General features: G+C 40.1%; 1 long non-coding RNA gene across 1 annotated transcript in view; it reads right to left on the bottom strand.

Annotated features, from left to right (window-relative positions):
- The window catches only part of 4930412E21Rik, a 60319-nt gene extending 46023 nt beyond the window's left edge, over window positions 1–14296 (bottom strand). Inside the window, exons 1-2 of the long non-coding RNA XR_389622.2 lie at window positions 13963–14296; window positions 13805–13880 (exon numbers count right to left, since the gene is read on the bottom strand). This is a non-coding gene — a long non-coding RNA (RIKEN cDNA 4930412E21 gene). The remainder of the gene's footprint in view (window positions 1–13804; window positions 13881–13962) is intronic.
- Window positions 14297–18307: the final 4011 nt, after the last annotated feature.

Here is an 18307-nt window from a genome sequence, read left to right as displayed (position 1 = left end):
GTAATAAATCCATTTGGCCTGCACCAGAATGGGACTGACACTTTTCCTTCTCCAAGGAAAACTTAAAAAGAACTTTTAACTAAATCTATCATGTTGTACAACATGTTATATTTTTATACTTTCTTTTTTAAAGACTCTTGAGAGTTGGATGAAGGACTTGTGAAATTCCTTAGGTATTGAATCAAATTATAAAATCGTATGGTTCCTTTTAAAGTTCATTCTAGAAAAGCACAGATCTTCAGATGTTTAGAGATTTTATAGCCCACTCAAAACACCACAAAAAGACACACAGGGTCAACTAACTTGGGACCATACTGACTCACAGATCCTTCTAACCAGAGAGTATACAGGAGCTGGACCTAGTTGCCCTACACATTTGTAGCAAATGTGCAGCTTGGTCTTCATGTGGATCCCCTAATAAATGGAGATGGGAGCTGTCTTTGTTTTTGTTCCCTGCCATTGGATCCATTGGATTCCTTTACCCCTACTTAGACTCCTTGGTTGGGCCTCACTGGGAGAGAATCTGCCTAGAACTGCTGGGACTAGATGCCCCATGGTGAGTGGTACCCAAGGGGGTCTCCCCTTCTCTGAGAAGAAGGACAGGGGATAATGGGCAGGTGCATTTGTAACGGTGGGACTAGCAAGAAAAAAGGCAAGAGCAATGGTCTGGGATGTAAAGTGAATTTAAAAATTATTATTTAAATAATAATACAGATTTGAAAAGTCAAATGTTATAGAAAATCTAAAGCTTCCTTTATATTTAATAAATTTATCATAATAAATTACACATTTCAAACTTATGTCATATAAAACTTAATAAAGAGGAAAGCCCAATGAAAGTGGGCATTTGATAGTCACTAAGTGGCAGAGGAAGAAAACAGAACCAAACTTAGGCACACTGTGATCAGACACACTGCAGGTGCTCCAAGAAGAACTAGAAACTTTTAGACACTTCAGTCAACTTTTCCAGGTTGTCTTAGTGCTCAGAGATGGGGACACCACACCATGTGGAAAATCTGAATATATGGCAGAGATATACAAAGGTCATCGTGAAAGAGGAATGAAAACTTGGATTTCGGCAAAGGGAACAGAAAAATAAAGTTCAAGGAACAAAATGTAGCCAAGAAGACTGTTCAACCTTTTTATTCTGTCCTTAGCATTGCACCCCCATCAGAGGAAAGCATCTCAGTTTGTGCACTGGTGACTTCACTTAGAAACAGGGAGATCTGTAAAACAGAACCACCACAGATGACAACCAGATGGGAAAGGGAATCCTGCTAAACTGAAGGAGAATACCTGAGAGTATGCAGGTGCCTTTGTAAAGCCCAACTAACTCGGTTTTTTAAGAAATTGCACTTTGTGTGACACCAGCACCTAAACTCCAATTCCCAGCAGAAAATCAGAGTCCTCCTGAGCAAGCAATCTATGGCAACCCAACCCACGTAGCAACAGTCAAGCAAGCTACAATACCTGGGTCAAGGTGCATATAGGTAACTGAAGACATCCTTCAGAGAAGAGATAACTTAGCTATCCTGTTTGTCACATGGTTTTCTGTTCCTGCAAATTACACCAGAAATGGTGGTTTTAAAATATTAACTTGCCTAATCAAATTTAAATTAGCCAAAGTTGCTGTAACTACAATAAATATTCTAAACTCCTAGACTCAGGGCTCTCATTCTGACCCACTGCAATTAGGAAGGTGGCAGACCTCACTCATGTGCTTTTAATAAAGACCACTACGTGTTTACATCAGAATTGTCTCCTTAGTAGTTTTTGTGGTTCCTACAACTTGAGCATAACATCTTGGTGCATGGGCTGGGAACCCCAAGACCCCCCAGGACTCCCAACTGAAGGGTTGAAAGATCACCTAGTAAGGAGATATCTTATTATTGGTCTTTGTGTCAGCACTTTGTCTGTTGGATTTGCATTTGTGTTCCTTGGCTGTTGGATTTCTGTTTCTGTGCACCTTATCTGTCAAATTTTTCTTGAGTATTGTGGCAAGAAAAAAATCTAAAGCAGATGTGGAACCTCAATGTAGTAAGCAGGCTAGAGAGTTATAGCCATGAGGGCTTGGAAGACATTCCAGTGACCCCAGGGCATGGAGTGCCCTAGTGCTAATTTCTGGGAAGCATGGAAAGGAAGAGGAGCCCAACTAATGGGCTCACAGCTGCCACTCTTCGTATTTACCTTAGTACAAGCAGAGGAACCTGCTTTTGTGTGTGATACTTTTCTATTCTGTGACTAATTCAGACAAAATGGGACAGATGGTTTACACCCCCAATCGATTTGGTCTTAGGACATTTTAAGAAGGTCAAGATTTCCAGACACAATTTGTCGGTGAAGGCTAAAAATAGAAAATAAAAAAAAAAATAGAGACCTTGTTCTTCCCTCTTCTTATCAACCCCTGCACCTTAGCAACACTGCTAGAAACTGTCTTTTTTACCCATCAATCCACTTGGGATAACTATTAAAGAGAAAAGAGAAAATCCAGACAGAGGCCAGGAAATTGGTTCAGGGCCACACTGCTGTCCCCATCACCATCCTGGTTTGAATTAATGAAGGTTTCTCCACCTCTTGTGCTAATTAGAATTATAGTACTGCTAAAGATAAGGGGAGACTCTTTGTTTATCAACATACTCTGTTTGGGGGATGGGCAGTTGCAAGGCTGTGGCTCAAAAGCCAACAAATATAGCCAAGGTATGTACCATTAGACAGGATCTAAAAGATCCCAGTCTTCCCTGAAAGATTATTGGAAACATTTAGACAATACATTCTTATGGGATGTGTCTCAGCAACCAAGGCGGTAGTGATTATGATTTTTATTACCCATTCTGCACCAGATAATCTCAGAAAACTTCAGAGAATTGAGAGAATGGGAGAAAAGAGTTGCCATGATTTAGTGGTCATGACATGAAAGATATTTAACAACAGGGAGAGTATGAGGAAAAACAGGCAAAGATTGAGAAGCCGCAGAATCAGAACCTGGGGACAATCACGTGAACAGTCGAGCAGGAGAATTGGAGGAGATGCCTCAAACAGCTGACTAAAGATAAAGGTAAGAGAGGACCTAGAAAGGGGGAAATCTTCCCTTGGCTAGACAAAAATAAATGTGCCTATTGAAAGGAAGAAGGCCGTTGGGACAAAGTACTTCCCAAGAAGAGAAGGTCTAGAGAAGCAGTGATAACATTGGCAATCAAGGAAGATGGTGACTAGGGAGAATGGGGCTCAGTTCCCCTCTCCATGCCCAGGATAACCCTTAAGGTAGAGGGGAAGCCCACGGAATTTTTGATGGACAAGGCAGCCCAGCACTCAGTTGTTGTAAAGTACCTAGACCCTTGTCCACCAAGACCTTTTAGATACAGGGAGCTACGGGGATGAAATAATATGCATAGATTACTTGAAGAAAAGTTGACCTTGGTTTGTGCCAAGTATTGTACTCTTTTCTAATAATACCTAACTGTCCAAACCCACTATTGGGGCATGACTTACTGACCAAGATGCGGGCTCAGATACATTTTACCCCTGAAGAAGCTAAAGTATTGAACGGGTCAGGGCATCCTATTTCTGTGATGACTGTAGTACTGACTGATAAATAAAAGTTGCTCGAGATGCCCAAAGATCCAAGCCATGGCATTGAGGTTTCGCTACACCAATTTTCATCTGGGTGGGCTGAAACAGGCAAGGTGGAAATAGCCAAAAACCAGCCTGTCTGTGTTTGTTACGCTCAAACTAAGGGCAGATCCAATGTGGTCCAATACTACCCCATGTGTAAGGAAGCCCGCAAAGGGATCATGCCTCACATTAGGCTTAAAATTTAGGATCCTTACTAGTTTGCCAGTCAGTCTGAAATACACCCGTGTTATAAGTCCCCAGGCCTAATTTCAGTGACTACCATCCATTACAAGATCTGAGAGAATTAACAAGTGGGTAATAGACATTCTCCCCACAGTCTTTAACCCATACACCTTGCTGAATTCTTGACCACCAGATGGGTCATGTTTGGTTTACAGTCCTGGACTTAAATGGTATATATTTTTTTGCCTCTCTTTAGGCCCCAGAACCAAAATTATTTTGTTTTCGAATGGTATGACCCTGACAAAGAAATTAATAGATAACCAACCTGGACCCGACTCTACCCAGGCTTCATAAACTCTATATTTTCCCTGAGGCCTTACACAAAAACTTGGATGAGTTTCGCTCCCTGCATCTACAAAAAAAACCCATTTACAATATGTAGATGATTTACTCATTTCAGCCATCACACAGGAACTATACCTAAAAAGGACTGACAACTTCTATACACCCTGGGGAAACTAGAGTATCATACATTGGACAAAAAGGCCTAGAGTTGCAAAAAGGAGATCCAATATTTGAGCTACATCCTCACGGGAGGTAAGAGATAGCTATCCCAAGCCAGAAAAGAAACAGTCCCGAAATCCCCACATCCAAAAATACCAGGAAGTGAGAGAATTCCTGGCGAAATGGAAATAGGGTCGGGGGGGGGGAGGGGTTGGGGAGGGAGGCTTCTGCCTCCTATGGATCTCTGGGTTTGCTGAATTGGTCAAGTCCCTATATGAAGCTACTAAGAAACAGGCAGGCTTCACATAGACTGATAGCCATCAAAAGGCTCTAGATGTACTGAAACAAGCCTTACTGTTAGCCCCTGCTGCCTTGGAGCTTCCATATGTAATTAATCCCTTCCTCCTAACATAGATAAAGATAAAGGAATAAGCAAAGGTGTCCTAATCCAACATCTGGGACTATGGTGCCACACAGGAGCTTATCTGTCCAAAAAGCTTGATCCAGTAGGACTGCAGAATGATCACCCTGCCTCCACATGGTGACTCTTAGTTTGGGATTCTGATAAACTGACTTTAGGGCAAAGCATGGTTATCACCTTTCCTTCGAGACTTTGAGCTTCCAAATTTGAGTTCCAAAATTGATTACATGACACATCATCAAGCTGTATTGCTGAATGATACAAGAATTTCTTTCCAGACTCCTGCTACTCTGAACACTGCTACGCTGCTGCCAGGTCCTGATTTGGACACACCACTTCATGACTGTGTGAAAACCCTGACACAAGTACAAGGAACTCAAGTGGACTTATAAGACACGTCTCACCAAGACACAGAGGTAGCCTGGTTCACTGATGACAGCAGGAATGCTGGACAGAGGTATGCAGGGGCAGCAGTGGTGTCAAAGAAAGAAGTCATCTGGGCTTCACCTCTTGGAACATCAGCTCTAAAGTCTGAGCCAGTTACACTAGCAAAGGTTCTGACTACAAAAAAGGACATAAAGCTAAATATCTACACTGCAGAAGGAAAGACTATTCAAAATAATAATAAAAATATCTTGCCCCTTTTAACAGCTCTTTGGCTCTGCAAAAGACTATCCATTATCTATCACTGAAATCATTGGAAAAGAGATGATCCAGTCACCAGAGGCAATAAGCTAGCAGATTAAGCAGCTAAAGATGTAGTCCTGAAAGCAGAGCCTGTGTTAACCATCATATTTTCAGACCTGGGAAGACCCCTGAATACCAGCTGATCCCAAATATACAGCAGAGGACCTCTGCTGGAACAAGCAGCTGTCCGTGATTCAATGCCTGAAGCAATGGTGGTGGTCAGCAGAAGGAAAGCTAATTCTGCCTGCTGATCTAGAGGATTGAGTCCTAACCAAGATGCACTAATTCCTTCACATAGGCACCTGCAAAATACAAGATCTGATTCACCGTGAAGAACTCAAGATTAAAAAAAAAAAATCGAGCTCCAAAATTAATAACAGCCTGGCCAGCTGTAAAGCCTGCCAGCTCACTAATACAATTAAGAATACCACAACGCTAGGGAGAGGCACCCAACCCGGTACTTTTTGATTATTCAATTTTACAGAGGTTAAGCAAGGAAAATACAGGTTCACATATCTCCCTGTGTTTGTAGACACGTTTTTCAAATTGGACTGAAGCATTTCCTACCAAAGATGCAGCTGTTCACCCTTCCGCTCCACTCGAGCCCCGAGGTACCTTGCCAGCGGAGTCGCCTGACACCCGCAAGGGCCCACACAGAATTCCCCTTGGGATCCTAAGACCTCTGGTGAGTGGAACACAGTGCCCGGCCCAATCCAATCGTGCGGAACCTGAGACTGCGGTACATAGGGAAGCAGACTACCGGGGCCTGACCTGGGGCACAAGCCCCTTCTGCTCCACTTGAGCCCCGGGCTACCTTGCCAGCAGAGTCGCCTGACACCTGCAAGGGCCCACACAGGATTCCACAGGGGATCCTAAGACCTCTAGTGAGTGGAACACAACTTCTGCCAGGAGTCCGGTTCGAACACCAGATATCTGGGTACCTTCCCTGCAACAAGAGAGCTTTCCTGCAGAGAATACTCTGCCCACTGAAACTAAGGAGAGTGCTACCCTCCCAGGTCTGCTTATAGAGGCTAACAGAGTCACCTGAAAGACAAGCTCTTAACAGAGACAACTATAACAGCTAGCTTCAGAGATTACCAGATGGCAAAAGGCAAACGTAAGAATCCTACTAACAGAAATCAAGACCACTCACCATCATCAGAACGCAGCAATCCCACCCCACCTAGTCCTGGGCACCCCAACACAACCAAAAATCTAGACCCAGATTTAAAAACATTTCTCATGATGATGATAGAGGACATCAAGAAGGACTTTCATAAGTCACTTAAAGAATTACAGGAGAGCACTGCTAAAGAGTTACAGGCCCTTAAAGAAAAGCAGGAAAACACAGCAAAACAGGTAGAAGTCCTTAAAGAAAAACAGGAAAACACATCCAAACAGGTAATGGAAATGAACAAAACCATACTAGAACTAAAAAGGGAAGTAGACACAGTAAAGAAAACCCAAAGCGAGGCAACGCTGGAGATAGAAACCCTAGGAAAGAGATCTGGAACCATAGATGCGAGCATCAGCAACAGAATATAAGAAATGGAAGAGAGAATCTCAGGTGCAGAAGATTCCATAGAGAACATAGACACAACAGTCAAAGAAAATAAAAATACAAAAGGATCCTAACTCAAAACATCCAGGAAATCCAGGACACAATGAGAAGACCAAACCTACGGATAATAGGAATTGATTAGAATGAAGATTTTCAATTTAAAGGGCCAGCTAATATCTTCAACAAAATAATAGAAGAAAACTTCCCAAACATAAAGAAAGAGATGCCCATGATCATACAAGAATCCTACAGAACTCCAAATAGACTGGACCAGAAAAGAAATTCCTCCCGACACATAATAATCAGAACAACAAATGCACTAAATGAAGATAGAATATTAAAAGCAGTAAGGGAGAAAGGTCAAGTAACATATAAAGGAAGGCCTATCAGAATTACACCAGACGTTTCACCAGAGACTATGAAAGCCAGAAGAGCCTGGACAGATGTTATACAGACACTAAGAGAATACAAATGCCAGCCCAGGCTAATATACCCAGCCAAACTCTCAATTAACATAGATGGAGAAACCAAAGTATTCCACAACAAATCCAAATTCACACAATATCTTTCCACGAATCCAGACCTTCAAAGGATAATAACAGAAAAGAAGCAATACAAGGACAGAAATCACGCCCTAGAACAAGCAAGAAAGTAATCCCTCAACAAAACAAAAAGAAGACAGCCACAAGAACAGAATGCCAACTCTAACAACAAAAATAAAAGGAAGCAACAATTACTTTTCCTTAATATCTCTTAATATCAATGGAATCAATTTCCCAATAAAAAGACATAGACTAACAGACTGGCTACAGAAACAGGACCCAACATTCTGCTGCTTACAGGAAACCCATCTCAGGGAAAAAGACAGACACTACCTCAGAGTGAAAGGCTGGAAAACAATTTTCCAAGCAAATGGTCTGAAGAAACAAGCTGGAGTAGCCATTCTAATATCGGATAAAATCGACTTCCAACCCAAAGTTATCAAAAAAGACAAGGAGGGACACTTCATACTCATCAAAGGTAAAATCCTCCAAGAGGAACTCTCAATTCTGAATATCTACGCTCCAAATGCAAGGGCAGCCACCTTCATTAAAGACACTTTAGTAAAGCTCAAAGCACACATTGCACCTCACACAATAATAGTGGGACTTTTACACTTCAACACACCTCTTTCATCAATGGACAGATCGTGGAAACAGAAACTAAACAGGGACACAGTGAAACTAACAGAAGTTATGAAACAAATGGACCTGACAGATATCTACAGAACATTTTATCCTAAAACAAAAGGATATACCTTCTTCTCAGCACCTCATGGGACCTTCTCCAAAAGTGACCATATAATTGGTCACAAAACAGGCCTCAACAGATACAAAAATATTGAAATTGTCCCATGTATCCTATCAGACCACCATGGCCTAAGACTGATCTTCAATAACAACATAAATAATGGAAAGCCAATATTCACGTGGAAACTGAACAACACTCTTCTCAATGATACCTTGGTCAAAAAAGGAATAAAGAAAGAAATTAAAGACTTTTTAGAGTTTAATGAAAATGAAGCCACAACGTACCCAAACCTTTGGGACACAATGAAAGCATTTCTAAGAGGGAAACTCATAGCTCAGAGTGCCTCCAAGAAGAAAGGGGAGAGAGCACATACTAGCAGCTTGACAATACATCTAAAAGCTCTAGAAAAAAAGGAAGCAAATTCACCCAAGAGGAGTAGACGGCAGGAAATAATCAAACTCATGGGTGAAATCAACCAAGTGGAAACAAGAAGAACTATTCAAAGAATTAACCAAATGAGGTGTTGGTTCTTTGAGAAAATCAACAAGATAGATAAACCCTTAGCTAGACTCACTAGAGGGCACAGGGACAAAATCCTAATTAACAAAATCAGAAATGAAAAGGGAGACATAACAACAGATCCTGAAGAAATCCAAAACACCATCAGATCCTTCTACAAAAGGCTATACTCAACAAAACTGGAAAACCTGGACGAAATGGACAAATTTCTGGACAGACACCAGGTATCAAAGTTGAATCAGGGTCAAGTTGACCATCTAAAGAGTCTCACATCACCTAAAGAAATAGAAGCAGTTATTAATAGTCTCCCAGCCAAAAAAAGCCCAGGACCAGACAGGTTTAGTGCAGAGATCTATCAGACCTTCAAAGAAGATCTAATTCCAGTTCTGCATAAACTATTTCACAAAATAGAAGTAGAAGGTACTCTACCCAACTCATTTTATGAAGACACTATTACTCTGATACCTAAACCACAAAAAGACCCAACAAAGATAGAGAACTTCAGACCAATTTCTCTTATGAATATCGATGCAAAAATCCTCAATAAAATTCTCGCTAACCGAATCCAAGAACACAATAAAGCAATCATCCATCCTGACCAAGTAGGTTTTATTCCAGGAATGCAGGGATGGTGTAATATACGAAAATCCATCAATGTAATCCATTATATAAACAAACTCAAAGACAAAAACCACATGATCATCTCGTTAGATGCAGAAAAAGCATTTGACAAGATTCAACACCCATTCGTGATAAATGTTTTGGAAAGATCAGGAATTCAAGGCCCATACCTAAACATGATAAAAGCAATCTACAGCAAACCAGTAGCCAACATCAAAGTAAATGGAGAGAAGCTGGAAGCAATCCCACTAAAATCAGGGACTAGACAAGGCTTTCTCCCTACCTTCTCAACATAGTACTTGAAGTATTAGCCATAGCAATTTGACAACAAAAGAAGATCAAGGGGATACAAATTGGAAAAGAGGAAGTCAAAATATCACTTTTTGCAGATGATATGATAGTATATATAAGTGACCCTAAACATTCCACCAGAGAACTCCTAAACCTGATAAACAGATTCGGGGAAGTAGCTGGATATAAAATAAACACAAACAAGTCAATGGCCTTTCTCTATACAAACAATAAACAGGCTGAGAAAGAAATTAGGGAAACAACACCCTTCTCAATAGTCACAAATAATATAAAATACCTTGGCTTGACTCTAACTAAGGAAGTGAAAGATCTGTATGATAAGAACTTCAAGTCTCTAAAGAAAGAAATTAAAGAAGATCTCAGAAGATGGAAAGATCTCCCATGCTCATGGATTGGCAGGATCAACATTGTAAAAATGGCTATCTTGCCAAAAGGAATCTACAGATTCAATGCAATCCCCATCAAAATTCCAACTCAATTCTTCAACGAATTAGAAGGAGCAATTTGCAAATTCATCTGGAATAACAAAAAACCTAGAATAGCAAAAAGTCTTCTCAAGGATAAAAGAACCTCTGGTGGAATCACCATGCCTGACCTAAAGCTTTACTACAGAGCAATTGTGATAAAAACTGCAAGGTACAGGTATAGAGACAGACAAGTAGACCAATGGAATAGAATTGAAGACCCAGAAATGAACCTACACACCTATGGTCATTTGATCTTCGACAAGGGGGCTAAAACCATCCAGTGGAAGAAAGGCAGCATTTTCAACAATTGGTGCTGGCACAACTGGTTGTTATCATGTAGAAGAATGTGAATTGATCCATACTTATCTCCTTGTACTAAGGTCAAATCTAAGTGGATCAAGGAACTTCACATAAAACCAGAGACACTGAAACTTATAGAGGAGAAAGTGGGGAAAAGCCTTGAAGATATGGGCATAGGGGGAAAATTCCTGAACAGAACAGCAATGGCTTGTGCTGTAAGATCCAGAATTGACAAATGGGACCTAATGAAACTCCAAAGTTTCTGCAAGGCAAAAGACACCGTCAATAAGACAAAAAGGTCACCAACAGATTGGGAAAGGATCTTTACCTATCCTAAATCAGACAGGGGACTAATATCCAACATATATAAAGAACTCAAGAAAGTGGACTTCAGAAAATCAAATAACCCCATTAAAAATGGGGCTCAGAACTGAACAAAGAATTCTCACCTGAGGAATACCGAATGACAGAGAAGCACCTGAAAAAAATGTTCAACATCCTTAATCATCAGGGAAATGCAAATCAAAACAACCCTGAGATTCCACGTCACACCAGTCAGAATGGCTAAGATCAAAAATACAGGTGACAGCAGATGCTGGCGAGGATGTGGAGAAAGAGGAACACTCCTCCATTGTTGGTGGGATTGCAGGCTTGTACAACCACTCTGGAAATCAGTCTGGTGGTTCCTCAGAAAATTGGACATAGTACTACCGGAGGATCCCGCAATACCTCTCCTGGGCATATATCCAGATGATGCCCCAACTGTTAAGAAGGACACATGCTCCACTATGTTCATAGCAGCCTTATTTATAATAGCCAGAAGCTGGAAAGAACCCAGATGCCCCTCAACAGAGGAATGGATACAGAAAATGTGGCACATCTACACAATGGAGTACTACTCAGCTATTAAAAAGAGTGAATTTATGAAATTCCTAGCCAAATGGATGGACCTGGAGGGCATCATCCTGAGTGAGGTAACACATTCACAAAGGAACTCACACAATATGTACTTACTGATAAGTGGATATTAGCCCAAAACCTAGGATACCCAAGATATAAGATACAATTTGCTAAACACATGAAACTCAAGAAGAATGAAGACTGAAGTGTGGACACTATGCCCCTCCTTAGAATTGGGAACAAAACACCCATGGAAGGAGTTACAGAGACAAAGCTTGGAGCTGAGATGAAAGGATGGTCCATGTAGGGGCTTCCATATCCAGGGATCCACCCCAATATCAGCATCCAAACGCTGACACCATTGCATACACTAGCAAGATTTTATCGAAAGGACCCAGATGTAGCTGTCTCTTGTGAGATTATGCCGGGGCCTAGCAAACACAGAAGTGGATGCTCACAGTCAGCTAATGGATGGATCACAGGGCTCCCAATGGAGGAGCTAGAGAAAGAACCTAAGGAGCTAAAGGGATCTGCAACCCTATAGGTGGAACAACATTATGAACTAACCAGTACCCCGGAGCTCTTGACTCTAGCTGCATATGTATCAAAAGATGGCCTAGTCGGCCATCACTGGAAAAAGAGGCCCATTGGACACGCAAACTTTATATGCCCCAGTACAGGGGAACGTCAGGCCCAAAAAGGGGGAGTGGGTGGGTAGGGGAGTGGGGGTGGGTGGGTATGGGGGACTTTTGGTATAGCATTGGAAATGTAAATGAGCTAAATACCTAAAAAAAATGGAAAAAAAATAAAATAAAAAAAAAAAACAATTCAAACTTAAAAAAAAAAAAAAAAAAAAAAGAACTAGCCATGTGGTAGGACCTGGACTGGAATAATCAGATAATTTTGATCAACTACCTAAGAATCTATAGGTCCAGCTATACGCTTAAGCTTTAATAGATATTAATAATTCTCTGTGTCATTATTTAACCACTGCCAGAAGGAAGGTTAAGCTTTAATAGATATTAATAATTCTCTGTGTCATTATTTAACCACTGCACACAAGGAAGTCCCACTATAGCTCTTCATGACCCTTTCATGCCTTCAAAACCGGTGCCTGCCAACACAAGGTATAACCTTGACCAAAAAAAAAAAAAAAAATGTAGCTGCTCAGAAAGTGGCAAAGAAATTACTCAAAAACATTCTACCCAGGTATGGCTTCTTACAGGAGATAGGGCCAGACAATAGGCCAGATTTTGTGACCATGGTAAGTCAAGAGTTTGCCCACAGGCCTGGGGATTGATTGGAAATTACATTATACATATAGATTCCAGAGTTCAGGACACAGAAAAAATAAATAAAATTCCAAAATAGACCTTAATTAAATTAGCTTAGAGACTGACGATAACTGAGTGACTATCGTCCCCTTTGCCCTCTATAGGGTATGGAATTCATCCTATCAGATGGGACCTACCCTGTTTGAAATCACAATTGGAATGGCAGCTCCCATCTCCCCTTAGTTGCAGGCAGAAATCACTGCAAAATTTGAGTTTGGGCACCTCTTGGAGGACATAAAAGCCATCCAATGGTTGCACAGGTCTTGTCTAAGCTACTTACTCTGTATGTAAAGGGACCCCCATCCCAAACATGCCCACTGAGTTGAAGACAGACGGGATTGTAGTTTGGATCGATCATAACCACACCAGAGCAGCAGACCTACCGGTGGAACAAGAAGACCCTCAAGGACCGGCTCAACCTAGACAACAGACATGGGGTGTTCCTAGGATTTCAAGAACCTTCTCAGGCTCCTGCTATAACGACAGGGCTAGCGAAACTGGTCTGGATTTCCATAATGCTGATGCTAGGAAGAATGAGCCCCCTCTCCATCCCTGCCCTCCTCCAGCCCTGGAGCAGCTAGTACCAAGAATCATCTACCATTCTGATGAGGAGATAACAAAGAGTACTGTTTGATAAGGACAAAGGGCTTATATCAGACTTTAAAAATGATGAGGCTATATCTGGCAGGAGAAGGGACTGACATATCTGTGCTAGCTCTACAGAGTTCCAGTTGTGCCAACTTAAAAACAGCTGTAGATAAAGAAAAGAAAAAATGCTGTTTTTATGTGAATCCTTCCTTGCTGATCAGGGACACACTGACCAGAGTAAGAAAAAGTGTAGATACATGACAGAAAGAGATATGCTGCCAAAGGATGGTTTGAAACATAGGGTTTAATAGATCCCCCTGGTTGACTGCCCTGATTTCTACCATGTTTATCACCTTATTCATACTACTGTTGCTATTAATGATTGGTCCCGGCATATTAAACAGAGTAATATGGTCCTGACATATTAAACAGAGTAATGTGGTTTATAAAGAAAGAATAGGGGCAATGCTCATGGAATTTAGATCTCAATTTATAGAATTAATACCTGGAGGTGAGAGGAACAGCTTGCAACGATCCTTCTGATTCCATCGGAAGCTCCATTATTAGGCCTCCTATGTAGCCTAAGGAAAGATGAAATGTGAAGCCCAACCAACACCATTTTTGAAAATAATACAAAAACAGAAAAACAAAAAACAAACAAACCTCCATTTTGTGCAAGACCAGGGGCTAAGCTCCAATTTCGTGAGGAAAATCACAAGAGTCTTCATGAGTAAGCATCCTATGGCAACACCCCTCCTCTAGCTAGACTACAGTCAATCAGGCTACAAAACCAGGGTCAAGGTACATGTAGATAACTGAAGACATCCTTCAGAGAACTGATAACTTAGCTATCCTGTTTGTCAGGTGGTTTTGTCTCCATGTTCAGCTCCTGCAGATTACACCAGAAATTCAGGTTTTAATATATTAACTTGCTGACCCATATGGAATTCCCCAAGCTTACTGCAACTACAATAAATATCCTGTGCTTCTAGACTCAGGGCTCTCACTCTGACCTGCTGCAATGAGGATGAAAAGAGACCTTGCTCTGGAGTGCCTAATAAAGACCCTATGTGTTTACATCATAATTGGCTCCTTGGTGGTTTTCGCGGTGCCTTGCAACTTGAGCATAACATGTTCACAGAGAAGGAAATCTCTGAGCAGTACAAAGGGTTGGTTTTTCAAGGCTGGATAAAACAAGAACAAAGGACCTCAAAAATGTGGGGTTGGCTATTTGGTGCTGTTATGATATGATTCAAAATGAAAAGTCCAGAATTTACATGCATTAGTTTGTCTTTTGTGTTTTTTATTTCTAACATTTTTATTCTTTAGCAGTTCCACGCATGTAAACCCTAAGTTTGGTAAACTTTTACCCTACTGGCCTCTTTCATTTCCCCTATGGCTGAAATTATTCTTCTCAGGAAACTGCTCTCTACTTTGATATGAAATTATTTTAGAAATGGCAGAATTTAATTATGATCTGCATGAGTGAGTATGTGCAGTTATTAGCTGGAACATGAGAAAATTTTTCCATGGTTATACTACTTAAGCAAAGGGAAAATAATTGCCCTCCAATGAATTATCCCTGGTTATGCCAACCCATAAAGCCAGGGTTCATGTTCAGGAGTAGTTGGCAAACCCAAAACAAATACCATGTTTGTTTGTCTATATTTGTTTTGGGCAGTGGGGAGAGTAGTTGCTTGGGCTTTATGTGTGTTATTGTTTATTTTTGTTTGTTTGATTTTTTGAGGAAGAAAAAGAGAGAAAAATGAAAATGAAGTTGGGTGGTGTCTTAGTCAGGGTTTCTATTCCTGCACAAACATCATGACCAAGAAGCAAATTGTCGAGGAAAGTGTTTATTCAGCTTACATTTCCACATTGCTGTTCATCACTAAAAGAAGTTGGGACTGGAACTCAAGCAGGTCAGGAAGCAGGAACTGATGCAGAGGCCATGGAGGGATGTTCCTTACTGGCTTGCTTGCCCTGGCTTGCTCAACCTGCTCTCTTATAGAACCCAAGACTGACAGCCCAGAGATGGCACCACCCACAAGGGCCCTTTTCCCCTTGATCACTAATTGAGAAAATGCCCCACAGCTGGATCTCATGGAGGCATTTCTCCAACTGAAGCTCCTTTCTCTGTAATAACTCCAGCTGTGTCAAGTTGACACACAAAACCAGCCAGTCCAGGTGGGTAGAGAAGTTTGGGAGGGGAAATGTAGTCTATAGTTTCAAAAATGATAAACAAATAATAGAGAATGACCATTCTCTATATCATCTGTTAATTGTCCATAGTCTCTTACCGAAGCTTCCAGTGTATGGTGAAGACGGTCATGCTCTCTTAAACATAACATTACTGTGAAATTATACTGTAAGCATATTGATGTCTCAGAGATCTCATGCAGCTATTGATGCAGATTGCACACACGTAGTATATATGCATCAACCATTAACTACATTTCTAAACTATGAGATAAGTGGAGATGAATTATCTTACAAAGGATTTTCTGACTAGCTTGGTTGCACTGTAACCCCCACACTTGAGAAGTTTAGGCAGAAGTTGATAAGGTTATCACTGGCTATGTGATAAGACTTTCAATATTAAACAAACAAACAAAGGAGATCAAGAAAGTCAGTCATTAGTAAAACTCCTTGAGTTAATATATGTGCTGTTTTGAGTGCGAAATTCAGCATCCAATCATCATCATCATCATATTTCCATCTTATAAGTTAGGACAAAACAAAAGATATTCACTATAATCTGGCATTGAAAATACATGTTCAGTGTATACCATACGTATGTGTATGCCATAGTGGTGTATATTAAGGAACTAGATAACATAAAATGTATAGTTGGAAGGTTTCCAATAGCCATTAAGGGAACAAACACATTTTAAACTATAAGAGTTCAAGACAAATTTTCCTTCTCTAACTGAATAGTTGGATGCAGTAGCTGTTGAAGGAGTCTGAAAATCAGTCATATTTTTTAAAACTCAAAAGCCCTTTAGACATAAGCTCATCATGTTCAAATGTATTAACACATACCATAAAATTATGCAATGAATGGAAAATAGTTTAGAAAAAATTAAGTTTGAATAACTTTTTCTTTTTTTAAAGTGTTTTCTTTTATTTTTAATTTATTTTTACACTCCATATTTCTCCATTCCCCCACAACCACCCTCTGACTGCTCCACATCCCACACTTCCTCTTCACCCCACCCCATCTCTACGTGGATGCTCCACCCTTACCCCACCAGACCTCTAAACTCCCTGGAGCCTCCAGTCTCTTGAGGGTTATTAGGTGCATCGTCTCTGAATGAACAAACCGGGAAGTCCTCTCCTGTATATGTGTTGGGGTCTCATATCAGCTGGTGTATGCTGCCTGTTTGGTGGTCCAGTGTTTGAGAGATCTCCAGGGTCCAGATTAATTGAGACTACTGGTCCTCATTCAGGATTGCCCTTCTTCTCAGCTTCTTTTGAATAGTTTTAATAACTTTTGTTATTTAACATGTATTATATTCAGATTTATAAAAATATTTTCAGTCATTTAACACATATTAACAAAACTTACTTAGGAAAAAGGAACTATTGTCTTAATTTTATGTCAATTTTAATTTTTCCTTTGTTCTTTAATCTTTACAACTTTACCTTTAAAATAAGTGTAGATCTGGAAATGTATATAATACCTTTCAGGCTCAACATTATTTAAGATGAAAAAAGAAAATAGTTAAGAAAAATATGGATGTTATTTTTTAATAGAATACCAGGCTTTGACCTACAAAAATGACATTTATATTTACATATACATGAAAATATATTAGGAGTGACAATACCTTCCTTTTTTTTTTTGATCTTATTTTTACTAGTAAAGAGTAACAAGATTTTACTAGCTGGAAGAGAAGGAAGGATAAGCATTTGAAACAACTCTTCAGTACAAGGGTGCTTACTACCACTGTTGCTGTAAAAGTTAATGAGGATGTCAAGTTACTTTGAGGTTTAACCCCCAAAGGACATCTTCAGTTCTGCCCAGAGCAAAAAGCTATGCATGATAATAAGCATCTCACAGGGAGATGTGCACTGATGATATATAAGATTCAGGCTCATCTGCATGTGATTACGTGCAGACAAGATTATGTATGCCTCCTGTACACCTTCCAAATTGCATAACAATGTACTGCAAATAGTGTAGAACACTTGTTAGGGCAGAGTGAGAAACAAAAATGGCTTGTTTCAGTTTTAACTTCAATGCTCTGAATTAGGAAAAAGAAAAAGTCACATCCAACATAAATTTATGCATAGTTTTTTCTTTCCATACTATTTTTCTCATCTGGACAAGCTGCTCTAGCTGAGGTGATTTTAATTAAGTCTGTGTATTATGATAACTTGTAAAAACAAATTAAACTGAGTTTAAAAAAGAAGCAATTCTTTTTCTTGACTTAACAATAGAATTCTGCATGTAAGGTACTATATTGAAATGCAGAAATAATGGGGATCATTTCCTTTCTTCTGAATAATAGACAGCTGTCTATATATGATATTGCTAACAATGGACCACCTTAGTCCCCTTTCTGGATGTCTTTCTGTTTCATTCTGTTTACTGGCAACAAGTCTTTTGAAACCAACAGCTTTTCCAATTGTCAAAATGTTTCTTAAGAGGGAAGAGGGATCGTGTGCTCATGTATTTCACAACTGGGAAAGAATAATGGACATGGGAGAACAGTAACAAAACAATAGACCATCATTGTGCACCTTATACAATGTTTAGGCCCAGTCTGGAAAGGATTCCAAAAGTAAGAAGAGAGAAGAAAAGAGAAGCAGATGGGAGCAACAAAAAGAAGAACGAACAGGAGGGAGAGGAATTAGAGTCTACTAAGAAGGCATGGTAAGCTAGGATATAGACACATGACCATCACATAAATGCTTTCAATTTAGAGACCAATATGAACCTTTGTAAGACTTAGACCCCCATACAAGAATATCTAGAAGACTAGAAACAATTACTGCTGAATTACAA

Source organism: Mus musculus, chromosome 3 (assembly GCF_000001635.26).
Source record: "Mus musculus strain C57BL/6J chromosome 3, GRCm38.p6 C57BL/6J".
In the NCBI taxonomy this organism is placed as follows: Eukaryota; Metazoa; Chordata; class Mammalia; order Rodentia; family Muridae; genus Mus; species Mus musculus.
The sequence above is the reverse complement of the archived record's forward strand: the minus strand, read 5'-3'. Positions and strand labels throughout refer to the sequence as shown.